This window comes from Pipistrellus kuhlii, unplaced genomic scaffold (genome assembly GCF_014108245.1).
Source record: "Pipistrellus kuhlii isolate mPipKuh1 unplaced genomic scaffold, mPipKuh1.p scaffold_m20_p_3, whole genome shotgun sequence".
In the NCBI taxonomy this organism is placed as follows: domain Eukaryota; kingdom Metazoa; phylum Chordata; class Mammalia; order Chiroptera; family Vespertilionidae; genus Pipistrellus; species Pipistrellus kuhlii.
The window spans coordinates 76287925-76314957 of record NW_023425529.1 but is presented as its reverse complement, the minus strand read 5'-3'; the positions used below and the strand labels follow the sequence as shown (position 1 = coordinate 76314957).

At 37.1% G+C, this 27033-nt stretch overlaps 1 long non-coding RNA gene across 1 annotated transcript; it reads right to left on the bottom strand.

Moving 5' to 3' along the window:
• Nucleotides 1-234: 234 nt before the first annotated feature.
• On the bottom strand, nucleotides 235-17226 carry LOC123653215. The gene is made up of 3 exons (XR_006742889.1): nucleotides 17216-17226; nucleotides 12699-12705; nucleotides 235-282 (listed from the first exon to the last, which is right to left on the bottom strand). It is a non-coding gene; the product is annotated as an uncharacterized LOC123653215 (long non-coding RNA).
• Between the last annotated feature and the right edge of the window lie 9807 nt (nucleotides 17227-27033).

Genomic DNA, 27033 nt, shown 5'->3' with positions numbered 1-27033 from the left:
AAGTATCAAAGCAGACCATTCAACAAGCTTAGGGAATGGGATGATTTACCAAGAGTAAATATTTATCAAAAAGTGTATTTATGCCATCAGCATCTAATAAGTAAACATGGGAAGACAGTTTGTTTCTTCTACAATGTTGGATGTTTTATGGTTGTATATACTGAAAACTGAATCCGAACTGCTTTAAACTAAACTAATAATAATAATAATAATAATAATAATAATAATAATAGCAATACAAAATAGTCCTGCTGTTAGGTGAACCGTTAGCTCCAGTTTGATCTGAGTGTCTCAGCAGTTCTTTCATTGCATTTTCTGGCTGGCTTCTCTTATGGTTGCAAAATAGAGATCTCCCCCATTATTTATTTCGTTTGGGACAGAAAGAACATTAGCACGATATTTCCAGGAAAAGTCATGAGATTCTCTCTGCTTATTACATACAAACTTCACAACACTGTAGTGTCAATGAGCAAATATTTTTACTCCTATTTCGTAGAAATGTAAACTTAAATTAGTAGAAATAACTTTCCTGTATTTAAATACCTGATAAAGACCTGGCAACAGAGCTTTTTCTCTGTTTCTTTGTACAAGGCAGGATTTGCTAGAAAACTGAATTTACCGCCAGAGAATTCACATGAAAATAACTTTGTGAAGGGACTATTATAGGGTGTGCAGAGTTTATTGCATCAAACAAGGGATGGTGAGGCACCCAGAGACTAGCCACTGGTGGAAAGCCATTCCCACCACATAGCCGAATGAACAGGGGAAGAAATTGTTTTTCTGGAGCCAAGTGAAAGGACAGCTATGGCGGACATTCCTGCCCAGGGAGCCATGTCCCTGAAGGAACACAACATCTGCCAGAGGTGAGGTACTGAAGCAGGACATCTACTTTTCCTAATACATATCCTCCCACTGTTCAAACTAAAGGAAAGACAACCATGAAGAAAGCCAGGTAGATAAAGTCTTGTCCTGGAGCAGACCAGAAAAGAGAGGAAAATGGATCTGGTTGAGGCACTTGAGGAATAACCAGCTCAAGCATTCTAATTATAATCATAGGGATAGTGAACAAATTCTACCAGCCTAAGATAAGAATTACACTCACATCATATGTTATCCCAGGCACATTTTCTGAACCACAGTTACTTTATACTTTTTTTGTATTAATCAGAAGTCCTAATGAATAAAAAATCATATATTTGATGAAACTTTGTCAGATGATTAGCTGAATCTGGTTTTCCATTCTGAACACGAGGCTATTTTTATAATGGCTTTGACTAAAGCAAAGTTTACTCATTTAAATAAGAATGGTTCATATTAAAAAAGTATAAACAGAAAACCTACATGGTCATTTATGTATTATGCAAAAATTTGGCAGAAAACAAAAATAATATTTGAATAATGAGAATCATGGGAATTGATGCACAGAGCTCTAAGCTTTTAAAGTCATATTTTTCTTTTTACCAGTTACTGCCACAAATGTACAGAGCTATGTATTAGCTATTTAACTTAGCTGGACTTTCATGAAATTATTTTATTGGTGATATTTATTCATAGGCTTGTATCAGGCAGTAACAAGGAAGGCTAATTATTGATTTAGCATAATTCGTTCATTCATTTATTCATTCATTCAATAAGCTATACATAGCTCCTAGTGGAAAAATGAAAACAACAATAGATATTTGTTTCTGGAGTTTTTTCAGGATATACGAACTGCCATCTTCTATGCTAGGCTCTTTTTGGACCAGGCATTTATTTATCACAAAAATCCCACAGGAATATTCTATTCCCATTTCACAGATGATGAAATTGAGATATATAGGAAGCATAGAGTCAGTATTGTAACCCTGATGTGTGCTGATCCATTTAGGTTTGGCCTTAACTTTTGGAATAGTTTATACAATTCATAGCATTGTCAAAACCAAAGGAAGAAGTCTTAAAACACTAGGAAGGGAATATATTCATGGTTCTTAGCAGTTCTTTAGCATTGTGTTAATAGGCCAGAGCCTTGAGGTTCAGGTACCTTCAATATAATAACTGTCCTTTCATTGAATACCATCTTAACTTATTTAACACTTACAATAGTCCTAAGGGTTATGTATAGTTATTCAATGTCCCTTTTACAGAAAGGCAAAGGAAGCCCGAGAGTGGTCAAGTAATTTTTCCATGGATACACAGCTTATAAGTAAGAAAGACAACTCTTCCATCACTTCAATGTGTTGCCTTCTGGTACTTTAGAAAGAATGTACTCGTGTCTAACAATGTACATCAATGAACATTCACAGTATTTTTTTTTGAAATATTGTGCAGAGCTGTAAAATAATGGGTAATCCCACCAGCTGCAATTAGTGCTATTACATTTCAAAAATGGTGAATTCATTTGTAACAAATAGAAAATATTCTACAGTAACACTGTTTACTTTTGAAAATGTTCTGTATCAATGTAAAAGTGTCCAATATCCATTAACTGCACATGTTTATGGAGCATTAAAAATGTGATAGAACTAAATAACATTTTAAATTTTATCTAATTTCAATGCATTTAAAGTTAGTAGCCTTGTATAGTTACTTGATATCACATTGAATATCACATTATAAATACTCCCAATGAGTTTAAATATGACTTCCATAATACAAAGTGGATTTCTATTCATGCAAAAATATTTACTAAGCCTGTGCTGCATATCGGGGATATAATTATAAATAAGATGCCTCTTTTGACTTTAAGGGATCTTAAAGGACACAGTCATATAAGCAAATAATATAAATATGAAAGGATAAATTTTATCATAGTAATATAAGCAAGTTACAGCAGAGTTCATGGAAAGGGTTATCAGTTTTGCTAAGGAAGCAGAATACACACAGAGAAACATGGGAGACTTCACTGAGAGGGGGGATGGTTGAGGTGTCTTTAATGAGTGTAAGAGTTCAACAGGGAAAGGGGCTGCTCCAGGCAGAGAGTAAGTTCAAAGACCCAGAGGTGTGCCTGGGCAAGTCTTCTCTGAGGGGCTGGCATAAAGGAGTGCTTACTCAGATACTTTGCTTTCTATGAAGCCCAGGCAATAGTTCACAGCCAGAGATGATATACACAGAGCTGAGGACAGCACTAGGAGGAGCCATCCTTTCTCCTCTTTCCACAGAATTGCTGAATCCCAAATATCAATTTTCTAGAATGTTCAATAGAGGGAGAAACTGTCTTCTCTCTTACAATCCCAAAGATCCTACACTCAAAGTGAAGAGAAGGTTTCTATTAGAAGGCATCCAAGTGTTTAAGGTCCATGTCTTCGCTAGTTTTATTTTTTTCCAAACAGGACCTGAAATGCTGCACCTTTTTTCTCTAGCCCTTCCTCCTCCATATTGCATGTTTCCTCCTGTAGGGGAAAAGCTTGCAGTTACCATGCTGCTTACTTTACAACTGAGTGAGGGATAGGTGGGCATAGAAGGATAGGGAATACTATTTTGGACTTTCATCTCCAAGACAGATCTTGCAACATACCTTTTGAAGCAGCAAAGTTATTTCTAATTTTGTTTCAGGATCAACAGGAGATAGAGGACTGACCTTTTAGCATCCCTCTTTCAAGTATATGCCTATATCTATATCTATATCTATATCTATCTATATAATCTATATCTATATCTATATAATCTATATCTATATCTGTATCTATCTATCTATATCTTCTTTCATGTGAAATAAAGATCCAGGTGGCTCATTACCTTAATTCAATAATTGCTATTTGCATGACTTTGGAAAGTTAACTTAGCCTGCTTGTGACTTATTTCCCTGTCTGTAAAATGGGAATAATAACAGTACATTCCTTATAGGTTGGTGTGCGAATTAAGTTTGTTGACATTCGGTGTGATTCTTTTATCAGAGCCAGGCACCTGAGAAAGATTCCAATATAGTGGTGCTGTTGCTGTTATTCCCCAGGATGCATAGTTAGAGCTGCAATAATTTCAAAGGGTATTAGGTCGTTAGGACTATGCAATCTGAGATTTTGTATTTCAAACAAGCTGCCAGGAATGTTGCTGCTGTTTGAGGAACAAAACAATGGAGCCCTCCCATTATTTAATGTTCCCTGTCTGTCTTTTGTGCCCCACTGCTTGGCCCCTGTGAGAAACTACCACCATTATCATTTTCTAGAGCTATTATAACAAAGTTCCACAAGCTGAAATGGCTTAAAATGATATAAGTTTATACTCTCACATTTCTAGAGACATAAAGTTCAAAATCAAGGTGTTGATGGAACAATGCTCCCTCTAGGGGAGAATCCTTCCTTGCTTCTTCTGGCTTCTGACCGTTCCAGGTTTGTGACGTCACTCTAACCTCTGCCTCTATCGCCACATGGCCTTCTCTCTTCTCGTCGTGTGTGTCTGTGTCTATTCTCCTCTTCTTATAAGGACCATACCTATTTTGGGGTTAGTCTCCACCTCACTTCAGTAAGACTGTATCCTAACTTGATCATTTTCTTAAATAGATCATCTTAACTTGATCTATTTTAAAATAGTCTTATTCAAAGGCACTACGGGTCACATCTGCAACATATCTTTTGGAGGGACACAATTCAACCATGAACACTTAATTAAAAACTTTTTTATATTAAGGTATTATATATGCCATGAACACTTTTTATCTTTATAAAAATGAATATTTATTTTTGTTCTTATTTTTACTAACGCTTTTGTTTGATCCTGTGTAGTTTGCAAAAAGAAGTTAGAAAATGTTAATTTACTTCTGGCCCTATGCGGTTGGGTAAGCCCCCTTCATACATTCATGCAACTTAGGCTGTAATCATGTCTGCCTGAAGGGCAGTCAATTTACCAGACCCAAATTTTTGAGAACATGGTATTTATGCTCTTTTAATGCATTCCTCTTCAATGATCTTGATCCAGCAATGAAACTTGCTGTTGTACTCATCACATAAATCATGCATACTGTGGATCTCCACTTGCCTTCTGGTTCAGTCAGTGTACTGAACTGTGACTATTATCTTTCTTTTCTTTTTTCTTCCCTCCTTTTCTGTAATACTATTCCAAGGAACTCCTTCATTCCACAGTTCATTGCAGCTGCAGATACAGAATCTCAGGGCCTTTTCTTCCACACAAACAAAGAAACACCAAATCCCGTGAGTAAGCTAAAAACACTGTATGCAACAGTCTCCCCATCATACGAAGTTCCAAAACGGCCTGGTTCAAGACTCCTCCTTAATGCGCAGAGAACAATGTCTCGCCCGGTCACAGGAGAGGAGCCTTCCAAGGCAGACAAGTAAAATGGAGGAAAGTAAAGCAGGACTGAGAAATAGGAACGTGAGAGGGTGGGGTCTGCGGTTTTATATAGGACCGTCAGAAGAAAATCCTTCAGATAAAGTGACATTTGAGCAGAGATATTAAAGACTGAAGGGAGCACAACCAAAAGAAAGATCTCTAATGAGGAAGATGTGCAGAAGATTCTAGTAAACAGCAGAAAGGGTAAATGCAAACAGTGTAAATTGAGGAAGGAGAGGCAAAATGTAACATGAGGTCAGAGAGGTGATGAGAACCTAAATCTTGCGAGCATTTTAGGGCGTGTTAAAGATGGCCTTTTCCTCTGAATATGACAGGAAGCTATTGGTGGGTTCTCAGCAGAGGAATGACTTGCTTGAACTGTCTATGAAATAATATTCTGACTGTATGGATTGTGGAGGGACAGCGATGGTCCCATGAGAGATATTTAGAATGTCACTACAATAATCAAGGCAGAGATAATAATGGTTTTGACCTGGATGGTAGCAGAGGAGGTGGTGAAAAAAAGTCACAACGTAGAAGTACTTTGAAGATACAAGTGGACAAGGATGTCTGAGAAGTCAAATGGGGCATGAGAGAGAAACAATAAAGACAGAGATTCTTCTTCCAAGCATTTTGGCCTGAGCCACGGGAAGGATACAGTGACTGAGATGGGAAGACTGTGAGGAGGTTGAAGTGGAGGGGATGGAAATCAACAATTTAATTGTGGATGTGCTCCTTTTGAGAAGCCTCTTCAATCTCCATCTGGACGTTTGAAGGAGGCTTTTTGGATCTAGGCATCTGGAGCTCCAGGGAGAGGGTGGGGTTGTAGGGATAAATCTGGAAGATGCCAGAATATAGATTGTCCTTCTTTATCAGCACATAAATGACTTAACATAACTCAGACTAAGCAATCATACTGTACAGTGTTAGCAACACATTTTTACAGGGCCAGTTCTGGCCTTTGCAATGTTCTTGTGGTTTCTAAGATAAATAAACATATTATATGTTCCCCCTGTCCAAAGCCTTTTCAGAGATCCTGTCAGCATTTCCAAAACAGTTCTTACTTGAGCAACACGAAGAAAGAAAAACCTCCTGAGGAGAAAGGATTTTATTGTTTTTTTAAAATCTCTGTTTTTCTCTTATGAGTTTAAAATTGTATAAAAAGAATCTAGTTTCTGTTTCCCACAAGAGCTCACATTAACCAAAGTGCAGCTTGCCTTACATGTGGGTTGATAACTTGCTGGTGGTTTGACAGTTATGAATAGACAGTCCTGTTCCAAATATAGTAGGAAGCATATCGCTGAAACTGCAGAGTCGCAGTGGATCTCAGGCACTGTACTAGCACATTTCACTGGAAAACCATGGACACATATGAATTTCACAGCTAGGCCACTATTCCATGGAATCCTAACATAGACAATTCTCTAATAACTTGTATTGGTCATAAATTTATAAACAATCCATATGGTCACTTGATGTGGCATTAATATGTAAAAAAATATAAAATATTTCTGTTGAAATAATTGACTTTTTCCTATCTTTTCACACAATAGCTATGTGTGCATGCTGGGTTGGGATATGAAGGTAGGTGGGCATCCTCTTGCAATATTAACAGGCTCTTGAGAGAAAATAAAATTTAATTAATATAATTATTAATTCATTTATTCCTTTATTTCACATATTTATTGGGAACTTGGGTTGTCACAGGAACTATGCTAGATCTGGAGAAAATTAAAATCAAGGAATGTATATTTTCTTCCCTGTAATAAAAACTGCAGGATGTGAAAGTGAGATATTATTTCAATAAACTTTAAAAATGAGTGAAAAGATAATATCTGAGATGGCTCTGAGAGGAAATGAAAGTTAAAAGCATTGTGTACCTGTTCATGATTAAGAATTATAATGTTAGAAAAATTTCCTGTGGCTGTCCTTGACTTCAGAAAAGAACATCTGGAACACTGTAAGAAATACCAGGCCACCTACAGATCACAAAGCTTTTACGGAGGTCTAGGGAATGATAAACAGAGCTTAGGAGACCAGATGTTTCTGGACACTGTTATTGTGTTTAAGATCTTTCTCATGCCATCTGGACTAATAAATGATTTTTTCCCTAAGGTATTTCTTTTCTAACTTCAGCAACTCTCAATTGTAAATATATTAGAAACCTATTTCCCTAAAATAGAGTTAGTAGACCTCTGGAAGGCAAAGCTAGTTCCGGAACTGCAGCTACTCGGGAGTGAGATGTACAATGGACCCCGGGTTTAAAAGTAGCCGTCATGTTTACAAAGCCTCCATTCACTCCTGACCTCCAGTGTCCGCTTTTCAACTCTTTTCTCAGAAACAATGCCCAAGGATCTAGTTGGGAAAAGTTGGAAATAATGTCATTACTCTTTTCATAGGTTGCTAGAATTCCTTGACTTTGACACTTTCTATCTCTAGAAAGTAGCAAGCCAATTTGGTGTCGTTGTTTATTTTTCCCAGTTTTATTAACGTGTAATGGACATATAACATTATAGAAATTTAAGATATATAACATAATGACTTGGAAATACATATCAAAATGATTTTCATAATAAATTGGGTTAATATACATTAGTTAATATTCTTTCTCTGTTTTTTCTTGTGTTAGCAATAATAATAATAATAATAATAATAATAAATAATAATAATAACAATGCTATTTTGCAGTGATATGAAAACTTTTGGTTGGCAAGTATATTTACTAATATAATCTCATTGCTGTTTTACAACCAACAGTGCAATTTTTTGTATACTTATTTTTTTTAAAAAAGCAAGAAATAAGTAATGTAAAATGGCTTCATAGACAGATGAGATTAAAAATGGCTTTAAACCATTAACATGGGACAAAGAATTGAGTTTCTAACAAGAGTTGGGAAAGCAAAAATTCTCTTTTCCTGCTCCAGATTTTTAATGGTATCCCCTCTACCCTTTCATTCCCATACTCTCTCATTTATCAACTAGAGGCCTGGTGTACAAAATTCGTGCACAGGGGCGGGGTGGTCCCTAAACCCAGCCTACACCCTCTTCAATCTGGGACCCCTCGGGGGATTGGGCCTAAACTGGCAGTTGGACATCCCTCTCACAATCTGGGACTGCTGGCTCCCAACAACTTGCCTGCCTGCCTGATTGTCCCCTAACTGTTCCCCTGCCAGCCTAATAGACACCTAACTGCTCCCCTGCCAACTCAATTGCCCCCAACTGCCTTCCCCTGAAGACCTGGTCCCCTCCAACTGCCCTTCCCTGCAAGCCTGGTCATTTCCAATTGCCCTCTCTTCCCTGCAGACCCGGTTGCCCCCAAGTGCCTTTCCCTGCAGGCCTGGTCACCCCTAACTGCCCTCCCCTGCCAGCCATCTTGTGGTGGCCATCTTGTGACCCCATGGGTGTGGCCATCTTGTGTGTAGGGGTGATGGTCAATTTGCACAGTGCCTCTTTACTATATAGGATTCTATCCTTGTTATGGCCTGAATGTTTGTGACACCCCAAAATTCATATGTTGAAACCCTTATTCCCAATGGGACAGTATTAGGAGGTGAGGTCTTTGGGAGATAATTACCATAAGATAATGGTAATGAGGGTAGAGCCTTGAGTAGGATTAGCGTCTCCAGAGATCTTGCTTTGCTCTGTTCTCTGAAATGTGAGGACACAATGGGAAATTGGCCATCTGCAACCTCGAAGAGGGTCTGTATTATAACCCAGTTGTGCTGGGGGCCTGGTTTTGAATTTGCAGCCTCCAGAACTATAATAAATAAATGTATTTTGTTTATAACCACCCAGTCTATGGTATCTATATATTGTAATAAAAGCCTAAGTGACCATTATGAATGAACAACCAGAAGGACTAGTCAACCATTCCCAATGACATGCACTGGCCCCCAGGGGGCAGACACTCAATGCAGGAGCTGCTTCTATGTGGTTAGTGAGCTCCCACAGTCAACCTCCCACAGCCACCCAACTTCCCACCATCCCTATCCTCCCCTCCAGCCAAACTCCTGCATCACTTCCCCCCTCCCTGCCAGCCTCCTCATCAGCCCAACTGTGGGGACGGCAGCTGGCCAATCTCCTAGGATCCCTCCCTCTGGCTAGCTCTTTCTCAATAGGCTTTGATCACCAGCCAGGCCAAGGGACCCGACCAGTGCACGATTTTGTGCACATGGCCTCTAGTTTTATTATAGTAGTCTGAATTGACTTAAGATTATTTTCACCATCATAAAGTTTCACGTTCTTGCTACATGAATGGGTCAGAACAGAGCATTTCAGAGGTAGAGCTGTGGAGCTACTGCAGGCTCAGGTTTCAAAGCTGAGGGAGAGTGTGCTCTGGGGTCCAGACAGCCTATGGGGAAGCCTGGGCTGTAGCCACAGACTCTAAATCAGCTTCCAAGGCAGTGGAGAACAACCATAGAGAGGAAAAGCCTGTGGTCAGAGTGACCTGTGGTCTCTGCTTTCTTGTTTACAAGTTGTGTGATATGAAGCATATCAGTTTATCACCTTAAGCTTAAAATTGGGAATAATAATAAGCACATCTACCATAAAAGCTACTTAGGACAATTAACTGATATACTATTCTATACATATAAAAAGCTATATATATATAAGATTATTTCACAACTGAAATAACCGAATGAATGACTGAACAGCTGTGTGGGGCAACCAGACTGGCAGGGGGTTAGTGAAGGGCAAAAAAAAGGCTAAGCAGCAGGCTGTGTAGGACAACCAGACCAGCAGGGGGTTAATGAGGGGCAACCAAACAACTGAGCAGCAGGCTGCATGGGGCTACCAAGCCTGCAGGGGGGAAGTTGGGGGTAATCAGACTGGCAGAGGGGGGCAGTTGTGGGCAACCAGGCCAGTGGGGGTGGGGTTGTTGGGGGTGACTTCACCTGCAGAGGGGATAATGAGGTGGCCAGGCCAGCACAGGGGGAAGTTAGGTGAGATCAGGCAGGCAGGTGAGCAGTTAGTAGCTAGTGTTCCCAGATTGTGAGAGGGATGTCCAACTGCCAGTTTAGGCTTGATCCATAGGACATCCACTGAATCTATGATAGTCGGACATCCACCAAGGGGCTGAGGGGACACCGCCCCCCCCATGCACAAATATTATGCATCTGGCCTCTTGTATGTAAATAATAAAATATCCTGTAACATAAAATAAAAAGGAGAATTAAAGTTGTGAGTGGTGTGGAGGCACTACTTGAAAACCATTTATATACAAAACAAATTTTTAAAAATTATATTTATGCTTGAAATAAATAGTGAAAAAATAATATGTATCAATATAAGATAGAGGGAAATAGAGAGCTAAACAATAGGGAGAGTTTAAAGAAATAGAAATACATCATGAGAAAAATAATACATTTCAGAAACAGTGAAAAGAAAAATCAACACTGCAGAAAGAAGGCAAATGAAAAAGACAAAGAAATGAGCTGTGGTGACAAATAAGAACAGAATGAGAAAACCAACCAATGGGTACTTAATTTTTTTTTTAAAGAACTAATTCGAATAGTGCAGAGTATTACTCAAAGAAGGGGAAACATTCTCTGAGTTGAGGATTTGAATCTGCTGCTAAAAAGGAAGCCCATAGAGTATCAAAAATTAATGAAAAGCCCAGCCAGTGTGCTCAGTGGTTGAGTGTCAAACTAGGAACCAGGAGGTTATAGTTTGATTCCTGGTCAAGGCACATGCCCAGTTGTGAGCTTGATCCCCAGTGGTGGACATGCAAGAAGCAGCTGATAAATTATTTTCTCTTTTTCCTTTTCCTTTCCACTCTGACATTAATTAAAAATATATTAATGATCAGATGAGTGGATTAAAAAACTGTGGTACATCTACACAATGGAATACTATGTTGCAATAAAATAGAAAGAACTCTTACCATTTGCAAGAGCATGGATGGACCTGGAGAGCATTATGCTAAGCAAAATAACCAATCAGAGAAAGATAAATATAACACTATCTCACTCATTTGTGGAATGTAATAAATAACATAAACTGATGAACAAAAATAGATCCAGATTGACAGTCAAACCTCAGAGGGAAGGCAAAGGAGGGTTGGGGGCATAAAAGATCAACCAAAGGACTTGTATGCATGCATATAAGCATAACCAATGGACACAGACAGTAGGGGGGTGAGGGCATGTATGGGGGGGAGAGGGGGAAAGGAAGGCAGTGGCTAAGAAGAGGTCAATGGGAGAAAAAGGAAACATATGTAATACATAAAACAATAAATAATAAAAATAATATTAATGAAAATAAACCCATTTTGAATAATATTAATAAAATAAACCTGCCTGATGAAGTACTTGAATTTCAAAAATGACCATAACATTGCACAGACACATATAAACAATCATAAAAGCATAATGTGACACAAACAACAACAAATAATCTGTCAAAAAGAGAAAGCAATTATACCTGCCTTGGACCGCTCTACAGAATTAAACTTCAAAAGAAAGAAAACAAAATTTTCAGAATTTTGATTAATTTAGGAAATATTTATGTGCACTCTTATTTATTTCCCTAATATCTTGGTGTAAAGGTAGTTAATAAAAATTTGTTAATTTTAATTAAGAAGGAATAAACACAAGTGAGTAGAGCAAGCTTTAAAAAAATGTCTAGATATTTTTAGTTTTTTTTTTAATTAAGTTTATTGGGGTGACATTGATTAAAAGATTGTAAAGTTTTCAAATGTACTTTTGTTGTCTGAGATAACAATATTATTTCCATTCTCTTCATGTTGAAACGAATGAAGGTTGTTTCTAGTCAATATAGTAAAGTCATTGATTTGTTCATGAAAAATCTGGGAAGCATTTTCATAATCTATCAGCAAATACCACTAGCATAATATCCAAAATATATCCTCAATCTGTCCCTTTTTCATCAGTAGCAACAAATCCACACCATCATATCTCACCTTGGATGTGAGATATTAAGAGTGATTTTCCTACTTCCACCCTCTCCCTTTCTTTACTCCACTTCCATTCAATTCCCACTTCTACAACATAATCTATACGGCTGTACAATTCCTTGTCCAATGCTCAGCACTAACATGCCATGCTTGCCCTACTTCAGGACACTTATACGTTCTATTCCCACTGTCTGGGATACTTCAATCTATGCTCTAATGCCATTCCCAAGACCATGATTTATGAAGCAATGTGTATTTTCCTCACTTTCCATCCCAGTTACTTTTTTTCTTTTTCATAATACTTAAATTATTTTTCTAAGATGATCTCATTTTCTTGTTTATTATCTTTTCCACTCCAAATAGATAAGCTCCTTGTCAGTCTTGTTTGTTCCTATATGCCAAGAACATAGGTTAATTTGAGACACATATTTGACTGAACAATAGATTAAGTGCATAAATGGATGCTTGATCAAAGAAGAGCAATTGGTTAGTCTCAATACTTTCCTACATAACTAACTACTCAAGTTCTGAATTATTGTTCAAAACTGTGAAAACTAGTTGCTTTTATGTATCTCCTTTTCCTTAATTTGGAGTGTTTGGGAAAAGTCCAATTAATAGAGATGATTTGTAACTTGTGTTCTGCAAGAGGAATCTGAAGGAGTAACTTGGATATTAGAAGGGGGAAAAATATGTTCAAGGTGACACAATATTAGTACATTTAGTAAAGTCTTTATTACTCCTTATAAATCTCCACAGATATCTGATTGAGACAGAGTGTGCTAGCAGAAATTCTGATATTGAAAATCAGTTTACAACAAAGTTATTTCATTTTGCTATGTGTGTCCAAAGAATGATTGATAAGAGAGAAAGAATATGAATGAGGAATGAAGGAAGGAAGGAAAAGAGGAAGCAAAAAAAGAAGAAAGGAAGGAATGGAGGAAGAGAGAGTATGGGGATGGGGGAAGAGAAAAGGAAGAGAAAGAAAGAAAAATTGTTTCATTTTTACATCTGGACCAAATTAGAAAACCAAATGACATTCTCTAGGTTGGATTCTGAACCCAGAAAACTGCAGTTGTGGTAAGCACCACATTATTTTTAGCAAGCAAATGAGGGAAAATCACATCTGTAGTCCTGGGTTCTGTAAATGCTAGTGGGTTACACAGATATCTTAGGCCAGACAGTCTTCAGAACTATAAAGTATTGTTACTGGTGAAATGGAAAATTAGAGTTAATGAAGTTTAAAAACAGTCACTTAAAAAATTCCTTTTAGCAGACTGAGCTAGGGTTTGTTTTGGGATTGGCTATGTTTACTCTAAGCATGATGTCTTAAAAGCCTTCTTTGGTCATATCAGACTGTCCATCTATTGAAAAACAATATATTTTTTTAATGAAGTAATGATTTCTGAGTATCTAGATTATTTTCTTCAAAATAAATACTGTCTAGGCATGAAAATGAAGGGAGATTTGCTTGAAAAATACATGATAATATTTATCACATTGTTTGGAAATGTGTTAGAATTTGTAAAATATATAATTTTAATTTTGTATAATATATTTTCTCAAATTTGAATCAAAAAGTATAATGTCATTTTAAAAAATTACTATAATTTCCACAATGTGAAAATTAAAAATTTTTAAGGTTTCATCCAAAATGCTCACATAAGTTTAACAGGCAAATTCTTCACTTTATTTTTGATTGGGATAAGAGTTATAAATAAGAGAGAGAATTAGATCATACAATACAATACAATACAATACAATAATGAATCTTACATTAGCACTTAGGAATTATTTATTATTAATAATTAGAAATTATCTATTTCTGAGACAATTATTTTGATAGTAAGCTGTGTAAAATTATGATACCAAAACTAAAAGGAACCTTTATTTCAAGGAGATAATTGTTTAATGATTTAATTTTAATTTGCTTCTTTGTTGGGTAGTTAAGCTTGATGCAAATTCGTACTATTATATCAATGCAAGTATAAATTATGAAATTTTGGCCAGATTGGAGTGTCTCAGTGGTTGAACATTGAGCTATGAACCAGGAGGTTGAGATTCAATATCCGGTTGGGGCACATGCCCAGGTTGTAGGCTCAATCCCTAGTAGGGAATGTGCAGGAGGCAGCCTTGATGATTCTCTCATCATTTGTGTGTTTTTTTTCTCTCTCTCCCTCTCCCTTCCTCTCTGAAATCAATAAAATATATATTTTTTAAAACCTCCTACCCTGTAAAGAACATTGTGATAGAGTCTGCAGGCACTACAATGATAACAACATAAATAGCAAGCATGGTTGTCATTGTTGGTGGATATATATACACACAAACAAAAAAAATAACAAAATAAAATTTAAAAAGGCTAATTGAAATAGGTGCTATGAGAGGAACAAAAGAGTAATTACTGAGACTGGTAGGTAACATGCTGAGAGCAAAGCCCAAGTACTTATGGGTGCTACATAAGAGAAAAATCTGAAGTGAGTTGGGGGTGGTGGAAAGGGATATGGAAAACGTGAGTGACAATATTGCTTATTTCAAGAATGGTAGAGCTGGGAAGTCATGGAATATGGAAGCAAAGGTTTTGTTTCTGAAGCCAGAATTTCTATAGTTTGTATTTCACTTAGTTTTAATAAGCATCAGGTCAAATTGAAAAGGCTTCTATATTGTAAATCACTAAAATGTTAGTAATCATTATTATATTTGTTAAGAATGGTAAACTGGTGAATTTATCTGGGTATCATGACCATAAAAGACTCCTTTAAGAAACAAGGCATTAAAATAAACTACTGATGGAGCCCTGCATATACAATTGGATGCGTTTAAAGAAACCTGATTAGACCTTGAACATTAGAATTCAAATACAGAATAGTATCTTGGACATTTTTCACCAATTCAATAAAAAAAAATGGGACAGGGAGACCAGGAAATTTCATTTATATTTGAACTCTGACTCCTTTCTCGGTGTTATCTTTTCCTTTCCACATTTTGTAATATTCTTAGACCAAAAGTGATATTTGGCATTGAGAAAGGGAGGTATAAGGCTCAAATTAAACCATATGTTAATTATATTTAAATAATACTTTGCCCTTTTTATAAAGGAATGTTTCCCAAATATGTACTATAAGAGTATTCCTTATGCCAAAGTGGAAGTAAGCAAAAATCCTAATAAATTGAACTATGAGCCTTACCTAATAAAAGAGTAATATGCAAATTAACCATCACTTCTCTCAAACTACACCCACCAGCCACGCCCACCAGCCAATCAGAGCAAGCATGCAAATTAACCCTAGCCAAGGTGACTGCAGTTACAGAGAGCAGTTGAGAGGCTTGGGTTTCCCTGGCAACAAAGGAAGCAAAGCTTCTATAATTGAAAGTTTGTATCCTTTCCATAGCAGGCCTAGGCCTGCACTCAAGGATACAAAGTTTCAATTATAGAAGATAAATCTCAAGAGAAATGGAGGCAGCCACGGAGCTGGAAAGAGCAGGCTAGAGTTGCCCCCAGCAATGAAAGAAGCACAGCTTTCCACTTGCCCTGGGTGGCCCAGGCCTCCACTCAAGGCTACAAAGTTTCAATTGCAGAAGATACATAAATCCCAGATTCCAGGGCCTCCTCTTGGGTCACTAGGGGGCGTGGCTGGCCTTCAAACCACCACAGGCCCCTCACTCAGGCTGCCCCACGCCCCAAGGGAACCCTCACCCTGATCTGGGACACCCTTCAGAGCAAACCAGCTGGCCCCCATGGGTGCACCAGACCTCTATTCTATCTATAAAAGAGTAATATGCAGATGACCATCACTCCAACACACAAGATGGCTGCCCCCATGTGGCCAAAGATCTTGCTCCCATGTGGACACAAGATGGCCACCACAAGATGGCCAGCAGGGGAGGGCAGTTGTGGGTGATCAGGCAAGTAGGGGAGGGCAGTTGAGAGGGACCAGGTCTGCAAGGGAGGGCAGTTGGAGGTGATCAACCCTGTAGGGAAGAGCAGTTAGGGGTGACCAGGCTGGCAGAAGAGGAAAGTTGGGGGCAAACAGGCTGGCAGGGGAGCAGTTAGACATCAATCAGGTTGGCATGGGAGTGGTTAGGGGTGATCAGGCTGGAGGCAGAAGCTGTTAGGGCAATCAGGAAGGCAGGCAAGTGAGCAGTTGGGAGCTAGCAGTCCTGAATTATGAGAGGGATGTTCGACTTCTCATTTAGACTCAATCTCTGTGGGCCTAAACAGGCAGTCGGACTTCCCTTGAAGGGGGGTCCCAGATTGGAGAGGGTGCAGACTGGGCTGAGGGATCCCTCCCCCCTCCCCCCATTGCACAAATTTTGCGCACTGGGCCTCTAGTCTAAAAATAACAGAAATTGCCTTCTTTTGTTTACTTCCTTGTTCTTTTCAGTCACCATCTGTATGGACAGCATATGTTTTAAACACTAAACACATGGATACACATGCACATGTGTAATAGAAAAATAACACGTTTGCATTTGTTGCAAAGTGATTGAAGGAGCAGTAAAGGGAAATATAATTGAGAAGCAGGAAAGAAAAGGTGGACAGAGGGGAGTCAGCATTGATAAGGACCCTCATGATGTTCATGGACAAAATTACATCAGACAGTTAGGGAAGTGTTGTCAGTGATTGCGATCCATGATCCAGCACAACAGCACAACTGCTTTGCTACTTAGATATTCATCTTTTAATTTTTATTTCCAAAGTGGCAAAATGAGATTATGAATCATTTAAGGATTCCACTCTGAGTCATGATCATGATGTTCAGAGAAATAATGTAGACTTTGAGCTCTCATGCCTTCCCTCTCTTGGTTGCCCGGATTCGTTCACATCACTTCTGGGAAGAGCAACCCACATAGCCACAAGCAAATTTCTCAGTGTACTTTGTAAGTTACTCCAAAGACTTTTCCCAGAAAAAAGCATTAACCAGACGCAGAGAAAAGTCATTATAACTTTATTTTCCCTGGCTTCCAAAGGAGCATTGAGTTCACAATTTGGTGATGTAACAACTTAATTATACTACTAATGATCGTATCTCAATTCACCTTCCTAACTGGATCCTAAAAGCTTAAAAGTAGAAAGTTTAAGTCTCTAATGTTAGATATAAATTAAGAGATACCATGTGGCATGGCTATACTTGATTTTTGAAAACTTTCTGTCAAACATATTAGAAATCATAGATTTAAAAGGCAGAGTTTCTTCTAATCAAACACACATTTAGAGATTTTATTTCTATGAGCTTCTAGTTCAACAAAACAGTTTTGTAAACTGTTGTAGGCAGAATAATGGCTTTTCAAAGATGTAGACTTTTTCAATCCCAGAAGTTGTAAGTATGTTAGATTTGGTGGCAATGAGGAGTTAAGGTAGCTGATGGACTTACGGGTGCCACAGCTGACATTAAAACAGGGAGACACCCTAGCTTATCTGGGTGGAACTAATGTAATCACAGGGTTCTTAAAAGTGGGAGAAGGAAGCATAGGTGTCAGTGTCAGAGTGATGTGCTATGAGGCTGGCCACTGCTGGCTTTGAAGATGGTGGGCTGAAGAGACGCGGCATCTCTAGAACCTGAAAGAGGCAGGAGGATGAATGGTCTCTTAGAGCTTCCGAAGGAATGAAGCTCTGCTGACTCCTTGATTTCAACCCAGTGAAACTCTTTTGTGGTTTCTGAGCTCCAGAACGGAAAGATAATGAAGCTTTCCTGTTTTAAGCCACTCAATTTGTAGCAATTTGTTACAGCAATGGTAGGAGACTAATACTGAAACTCATCTAGGTCCCTTCTCCTCCTCCTGACTATACTCCAGGCATTTGACCTTAGTGTTGTTACTCCAGAGTCAACCACCCTAGCAGGGATTTGTTTTGGAGTCATTGCCAAATATCAGAGTTACACAAAGCCAGCCAGAGATGGTGTGAGTTAAATCATTGAGAATTTAACATCACCACCCCAGAGATAAGAGGCCAGAAACTCAGAAGCCACAGGGATTAATCAAGAAGTTATCAGAATGAACAAAAGAACCAAGTTACAGATCTTACTAGCCACTCCTTCCTTACCTCAATCCCCTGACACCAGGAAGATATATGTCCCCCAACCCAGATACCATCTTGTGGAAGATAATGGTGAGGGAATTAAACTCTGGAAACTAAAGGAATCATGTGAATTGAAAGAGACTGCTTAGCTGAAATCGGTTTGGCTCAGTGGTAGAGTGTCGGTCTGCGGACTGAAAGGTCCCAAGTTTGATTCCGGTCAAGGGCATGTATGTTGGTTGCAGGCACATCCCCTGTGGCGGTTGTGTAAGAGGCAGCCTGTCGATGTTTCTCTCTCAAAAAAACCAATAAAATATATTTAAAAAAAAAAAAAAGTCAGCAGACTTAAAAAAAAAAAGAAAGAAAAAAGAAAGAGACTGCTTAAATAGAGAAAGTTAAAAAAATGACAATTAGTAAATTCAAATTCCTTCCATCCACAGTTGGTGAAAGTGAGATTTTTAAAAATTAAAAAATAAATATTCAAATTTTTCTTGTACATCTGAATATAGTTTATTAATTTTCAGCCAATCTAAAATGAATAAATACTCTGGCCTAGCTCACTTCCAGACTGGTCTGAGTCCATATCTGACCAATAAAAATGTTCCTGAAGACAGGGTTTTGTTTTTAAATCCTCACCAGCTGATGTGTGTATTAAGTTTTTAGGAAGAGAGGATAGGAAGGAGATACAGAGAGATACATCGATCAGCTGCCTCCCATATGTGCCCTGACGGGGAATTGAACTGGCAACCTTTTTGGTGCATGGGGATGACAGTCCATCCAACTGGACTAGCTGGGTGTGGCAGCCTGATATTTTTAATGTCTTCCTCAAATTTGCACTATCTGTGGACCAAATTGATAGGCAGGAAGCAGATCCTTCTGAACACATCTCTGCTTCCCTTGTGAGATCCTTCTGTTTAACTTGAATTTCCTCCATTGGAGTTGCACATTTTTCATTTATAAAAAGGGGAGAGAAACCATCTCCTGAAAAGATCTGAGAACTAGCATACAAGTTATAATAAGGCTCTTCAATTAATGCAGGAGCCCATAAAAAATCAGGCATTTGGAACATGCGATCATTATTACAAGATCATGTTATGCAGGGGGAATTCCCTTCCAGTTATTAACATGAACCCTCCAAATTTAAGAGTGATCCTATTTCTACTAAAGGGACAAAGCTGGAAAAATAAATAAAAAATAACTTACCTACTGCCATCTGATTAACCAATCACCTTTGGTGTTTGTCACACACTTCAGTCAGGATGTCTTAGGGAAATCTCTTGGAACTCTGCCTTCCTTGAAAGTCCCTTAAATGACTTTTATCAACAGGCAACTCTGAAAATCATTGACTTATTCAAAAATTTTTAACTTATTTTCTTTTTTATTTACTTTATTGGGGTAATATTGGTTAATAAATTTATATAGGTTTCAGGTGTATAATTCTATGGTACATCATTGCATATTATATTGTGTGTTCACATAAAGTCAAGTCTCTTTCTATCATCATTTATCTCCATTATACCCTCATCTATCTCTTCCCACACCCCTCTTCCTCTGGTAATCACCATAATGTTGTCTGTATCGATAAGTTTTTGTGTTTTTTTTTTTTTTTTCCTTAATTCCTTCACCTTTTTTCACCAAGCCCTACAATCCCCCATTCCCTCTGGCAGCTGTCAGTCTGTTCTCTATCTGTGAGTCTGTTTCTATTTTATTTGTTAGTTTATTTTGTTCCTTAGATTCCACATATGAGTGAGATCATATGGTATGTGCCTTTCTGACTGGCTTATTTCACTTAGCGTAATGCTTTCCAAGATTTGAGTTTGGCCAACTCTAACTAGAGGACACAAAAGATATGGCTTTTTTAAAAACATTGAAATGAATATTTGAACCAATAATTAACTGCCAAAATTGCTATAATGTACCTGCCCATTTTCTTCTTGAAAACTTAGAAGTACTTCTACTGATGTCATGGTAATTCCATTGTTGTGCAAAGGAAGAAATTGGGTGTGGGTTGGAATATAATAGGTTCGGGTAAGTATCTAAACATATATATTCAGCAGGAGGAAAACTTAGAAACACACTATATATAGTTTTCAATATTGAAGTAATTATCGTAAGACATCTTTGTGGTTTATGAATAAATCAACTACAACTTGTATTTTAAAACCCCAGTGCTATTTTCTGAAATTTTCTTCTGAAGCTTAGAAAAAACTAACTTTGGAAAATGTGTATCATCTGAAAGTGAATTAACTACATTTCTTACAGGTCAACTATTTCCTTGCAAATATAATTGAGGAAGGATATTTGTACTGAAAGATACGTATTAAATTTCAGGACCAAGGTTTTCAACACTAAAATAATGAATAGTCAGACCATTTGCTGTAGAGTCAGTTTATTTTTAGTGGAACCAATTTCATAATGAATCAACATTATGTCATTTGTAAAACATGCTAAATGACTTTACTACTAAAAACACTTTAGGATTATATAATTCTTTAAAACTTTATCATTTTGATGAGGATATGCCTCCTAGGAAAAATTTCATTTGTAATAGGTTAATCTCAAGATATTTTTAATTTTATATGTTGTTTATACATAGTTTGAAGCTTCAATTAAATGAACTCCTTGAAAAATAATGTGTTCTGAACCATTATAGAGTTAATCAGAAGGAAACGGGATTTATTTTGAACTTTGGCTATCTCTGAAGCCTATCTATAAGTGTATTTAGCCATGGGAGCTAGTTGGTTCCCCTTATAAAATCTTCTCCATCCCTCTGTACCTTTTAAAAGCTTTCCTTCTTCCCATAATTGTGTAAACTATTCTTGGCTTACCAGGTCATCCTTCACTTCTTAATGTAAAACTTTCTTCAGTATATCTGATGCTGCTGTCCCATGAAACAATATCTCGTTCTTTTAGAAGTTTCCACACAAAATCAGAACTGCATCTTTTTTTTTTTTTTTTTTTTTTTGCTTTTCACCTTTTTCACCTAAACATTGTGCTTCTTGAGGACAGGGGCTATTCTCTTTTTAAAGACATTTATCTGTGGACAGATGATGAATTATGTGTTTTTTCTTTAAGGGGCAAATCACAATTTTTGAAATTGTCTTATATTTATTTTATAGTTTTGTCTTGATTTTCATTTGAATTGCCTTTTGGGAAATAGCTCCTTAAAATTATTTTCAGTGCTTACAATCTTTCAAGTTCTTATTAGGTCCTAGCTATAGAAGTTAGGAGGGAGTATTTAATGCAGTTAATGTATTACCTGGTTATATTATATTCAGGGGCCCAGTGCACAAATTCGTGCCTTGAAAGGAACTATGGGCCTTGAGGATGCAGTGGGCACAGGAACAGGTCTCAACCCATCCTCCATGCCCTCAATTGGCCCCTCCCGCCACAGCTCCCAGTCCCTGCCTGCTGGTAGCCTTGCACCCTCTGCCACCATGTCTCCCACATGCTGATGGCGCTGCCTCCACTCACACCCACTGTTGGTGCTGGCCCCAATCGCTCTGTGCTATCAGTGGGTGCTAGCAACAGCTGTCCTGATCGCCCCTCAGGAATAGGGGGAGGTGGAGAATCCCTCAGGGGAAATCAGGGCCTGCATCCCTGTTCACACTGCTGATGGTGCTGAGCAATCGGGACTCCTGTGGGGCCCCTGCAGCGGGTTCAAGCAGTGGCTCCAGTGCCAGCTGCAGGTGAGAGCAGGGCTGGCACTGGCAGTGGTTTGTGAGTGGCAGTGGCTCTGGTGCCAGCAGTGGGTGCAAGTAGGACCAGCACTAGCAGCAGGTGCAAGTGCCGGGCTGGACTGTGACACATGGGAGCAAAGAATTTTCAGTAACCGCCCAGATGACAGCAATCGGCACCCCACCTTGGTCTGGCGTCCCCACTCACTTGTTCTACCATCCCACTGCAGCTGATTCCCACAATGTTCTGCGTTCTGCCACCTGCTGCCGATGCCCACCATATTCCATGCATGTCCCCGGGTGGTCAGCGCACATCATAGCAACCAGTTGTTTGGTTGTTCCATCAGTCAGTCTTTTTGCCTATCAGCCTTTTATTATATAGTATTGTGCATACCAAGTATTATCTGTTTCCATTGCTACTTTTCTAGTTCAAGGCACCATTTTCATTTCTTGCCTGAACTAATGTTATTGTACCTTTTTTGGACTTTCTACTTCCTTTTGTCCTTCTATTACTTAACAATCATTAGAATCCCAAAGCGCACGAATGAAAATCAAAATGCATAGAATAGATTATTATGACCTACCTGCATTGGTCATCATTATGTGCCCAATTACAATTTGAATGCCACTTATCCACCAAAATTTTACTACCTATCACTCATTCAAAAATTCTGAAATCTCTGCCTTGAACATTTTTTCCTCTTCATCACCCTTTCCAACACCGTTTAAATATTAGTTTATCCAACAGAAAGGCTTTCTCAGTTTTCCCTATGCTTATGCACTCTTTCATTACAATCAATTATTTTACTTTATAACTAGAGGCCCAATGCACGAAATTTGTGCACAAGTAGGGTCCCTAGGCCTGGCTGGCAATCAGGGTTAATCAGGTTCCCCCCTTCCCTGTCTCCTCGCCTTCTCCTTCCCTCACTCCTTCAAAGCCTGCTGCAGCATCTGGTCAGCGCACGTCATAGTGAGCAATGGAACTCCCATTCTTCTCCCAGTCGAACTTCTGAGGTGACACTTTGCATATTAGCTATATATATATATATCCTGTAATTTATATTTGTTTTTTTCATGTTGTTTGATGTAAATAGTAGTATAAATATTAAACATTTATGAACTTTTAAACTAGTTTCATATGTTTGAGCATACAAAAATAAATCACTATATGCTTACAAATGTGGAAATGAGGTTTAGAGGGTTGATATACATAAAGTTAGTAGTAGAGAAGACAACAGAAGAGACAAAAACAAAAAATTCACATCTCTGGACATTTGCTGCTCCTATAATGTCCGTCTCTTTCATATTTGCTGAAAGTGGTAGACTTAACAGTACAATAACTAACATTTATTGAGTATTTACTGAATTCAGTGGATTATTCTAAGGATTTTACATAGTACATTAACTCATTTAAGTTCATTAATAAATCTTTATGAGATGGGCACCATGATCATGCCTACTGGCACTTCAAGAAAAACAAACTGAGAGAGAGAATTGCCCAAGATAACACAGCAGATATGTTATAGAGGACTCAAGTGCTAGAATACTTAAATCCAATTAAATATGTATAACTTTGCTATGCATGATTCCAGAGATATATAAGCCTTAACATCTGGTTGAAATGCTTCACATATGTGATGTGAAACATGTCTGTTATAAGAGCTTTAGAAGAAATATTAGAGAAAATTTTAAGGTTTGAATTTTGAACTTTGAAACAAAACTATGTTGTCTTGGGACCATTACTTATGCTTCACCTGCTTTAAAAAAATAACAGGAAATTTTATTCTTTCTTGCTTATCCTGCCAACATAATTAAAACCCACATCAGACTTGCCCATCATTCAAATGTTTCTTCTAGCTTTCATTGACTGAGATAAAATAATCTAGAGAAAACTAGACCTGAAGAAAAATGTTCAAAAAGCTACTTTTAAATTTTTAAATTAAATTTATTGGGGTAATATTGGTTAATAAAACTATAAAAGTTTCAAGTCAATATATTCTTGATCCTATCTAAAAAAAGAGTGAATATGATAATTGACCATCACACCCTCACAAAGATGGTGGTGTCCATAGCCAATAAGGAGGGAATATGCTAATTGACTGCTACACCCTCAAAGATGGCAGCACCCACAGCCATAATATGGCGACACCCAGTCCCCTCAGCCCTGCCTAGGCATCAGGCTTGCAGCAAGGACCGCCTACCCAGGTACCTGCCTCTGGAGTCCCCTGGTCCCTCAGCCACCCAGCTACTTAGGGATAGCCCAAGGTGCAGGCAAGCCTCAGATGACAGCTGCCTAGCTGCCCAGGGCTGCTCAAAGCTCAGATAACCCGGGCCAGTCAAGGCTTGCACTCCAGCAGTGGCAGCAGCAGAGATGTGATGAGGGCATTGCCTTCACCTGATTGCCAGATCATCTCCCACCCTGAAGGACTCCCAGACTGTGAGAGGGGGCAGGCTGGCTGAGGGACCCCTCTCCAGTGCATGAATTTTCATGCACCAGCCTCTAGTGTATTATAAAAGTATACACATGTACAATTAACTTTAACTTATAAAATTTTATACCTGAAACCTATATAATTTTAGTAACCAGTCACCCCAATAAATTCAATAAATATATTAAAAAAGAAACATTGATTGAATTTTAATATACTGTTATAATTTTTCAATAACAGTGTGGTTTTGATTTTAATGTATATTATATCATAAGATTTCTTAATATTAAGCCATCCTTGTATTTTGGGTATTTTAGTATTTGACTTTTATTATTACAATGCATTTATTAATATTTAATACATTTGATTACATTATTATTTTAATGTATAATGAAATCTACCTGCTATCATTTTATTTAGAATTCTTGCACTGAAATTTATATGTGAAGTTTGTCTTCTTTTGTAAGCTATCTTCATCATATTTTGGCAAATTTTATGGTGTTATATTGAAGACTCATAAACTTAAATGACATTATTTTTTGAATTTTGTCATGGGTAAAATTTTCAACTAAATGTTTTCTCCAGAAAAGTTCCCATTAACAATAACAATAATAGTAGCAGGCCTTGCCATTTGTTTCTCAGTCATTGAGCATCAACTAATGAACCAAGAGGTTATGATTTAATTCCTGGTCAGAACACATGTCTGGATTACAGGCTCAAATCCCAATAGTGGGCATGCAGGAGGTAGCTGATCGATAATTTTCCCTCATCATTGATGTTTCTATCTTTCTCTCCCTCTCCCTTCCTTTCTCAGAAATTAATAAAAACATTTTTTTTTTCAAAAAATGATGTTTTTTCTATTTTTACTTTAAATATTAAAGAAAGGAAAGCAGAGTTTTTCAGAGGTTACATGACATGTGATGATGGCTAATAGAATACCTGCTTGTGTATTCTTATGTTTTCTAAACTTTACTATAGTAGAGTAGTTTTAGAGATGGTTTTTTCTCAGTAACACACTATGTTCCTGCTGTCTATCCTTGTTTGTGTCAGCTATTATTTTTTATAACCTAGCTATTACCCAATCAATCCTTATTGTGAAATTCTCAAATTTCCTTGTTTTACAAAAATAAGCAGAAAAAAGTAATTATACTTTTTGATCTTATTGTGCAATATTTTTTCAAAAATATTTCTAAATTTTTAAATTTTGTTTAAAATTATTACTATTTTGAATTTAACGTTTTAGTTTATGAAAAAATAAAAAATACTAGTATATTATATTTTCTTATATTTACATATGGATCATGGTCATAAACAAAGGAGATTTGAAGACTTTCTCACCTATAGCTGCACTGCACAAAATCAGATATTTCTCTAAGTCAAAGGAAGGGGGAATTTAATCCAAAGAACTTGAATGAAAATTGAAATAGGCAACAGAATATGATAAAGTCAAATATTCCTTGGCTTTGTAAATATTAATCACATAACTCGTTTTGTCTTACACAAAGAATATTTCAAATAGTTTTATGGTGCTAATTGAATTATTGCAGTATTTTGAGACAAAGCATTCAGAATTTAAAGAAAAATGAACTAAATTTTAATTGTAGAAGCGACCAATTGTAAAAGTAATAACATTGTTGTATCTTTTTAACCCAGAGCTGAAAACCACTGAGCATTTTACTGGATCAAGTGTATTACATGGATTGAGAAGCTGGCATTGCTAAAAGTTTGCTGGATAAAGTCAGCAAAATGAGAAAAAAATCATAGTGAGTCTCTTTTTAATGATTCACTAATTTATTAAAATAAAAGTATTTATCCAAAATACAAAGACTGAATACAGTTAATATCACATTTGTATAATTGTACTTTTACTTAAAGATGGACAATTCTATAGATGACTAGCTAGTTGTTTTTTTTTTGTTTTTTTTTAATGGAGTACTATTTTTAATTAAAACATACAAACTATGGTTTGTCAGATTAGGGTATTTGACAAATATATTATCAAAATACAACGTGAATCTTTCACTTTAAGGAAAATAACTAACAATACTTGACAAAATTAAAACTTTCAGGCAAAAAATTAGAATTTTAGAAACCAGAGTAGGCAAAGTTTCACAATATGATTTTAGTTTCCACATTACAACTAACCGTAAAAAGCTATCAGTTTTTAAGGTTTGATGTTGTATTAAAAAAAAAAAAAAGAGTATTTTAAATGACCTTTAAGAAACCATTTATATACTTCTTTTAAAAATTTAAATATAGTTGGCATATAATATCTTAGTTTCAGATATACAATATTGTGATTAGACATTTATATCCCTTATGATCTAATAATTATCTGTCTCTGTGCAAAGTTATTGTGATATTATTGACCATATTCTCTGCTCTGTACCCTATCTCTCTAAGGCATATTTATTTTATAACTGAAAGTCTGTAACTCTTATTTTCCTTTATCTTTTTACCCATCCCTTCTCCCTCACCTCTTTCTAGCAATCATCATTTTGTTTTCTGTACCTATGAGTCTATTTCTGTTTTGTTTGTTAATTTGTTTTGCTGTTTTGTTGTTGTTGTTGTTGTTGTTGTTGTTTTAGACTGCATATAAGTGACACAATGTGGTATTTTTTTTTCTTTTTCTGACTTATTTCATTTAGCATAATACTCTCTAGGTCCATCCATGTTGTCACAAATGGCAAGATTTCATTATTTTGAATATCTGTGTAAAATGAGATTTTCTTCATA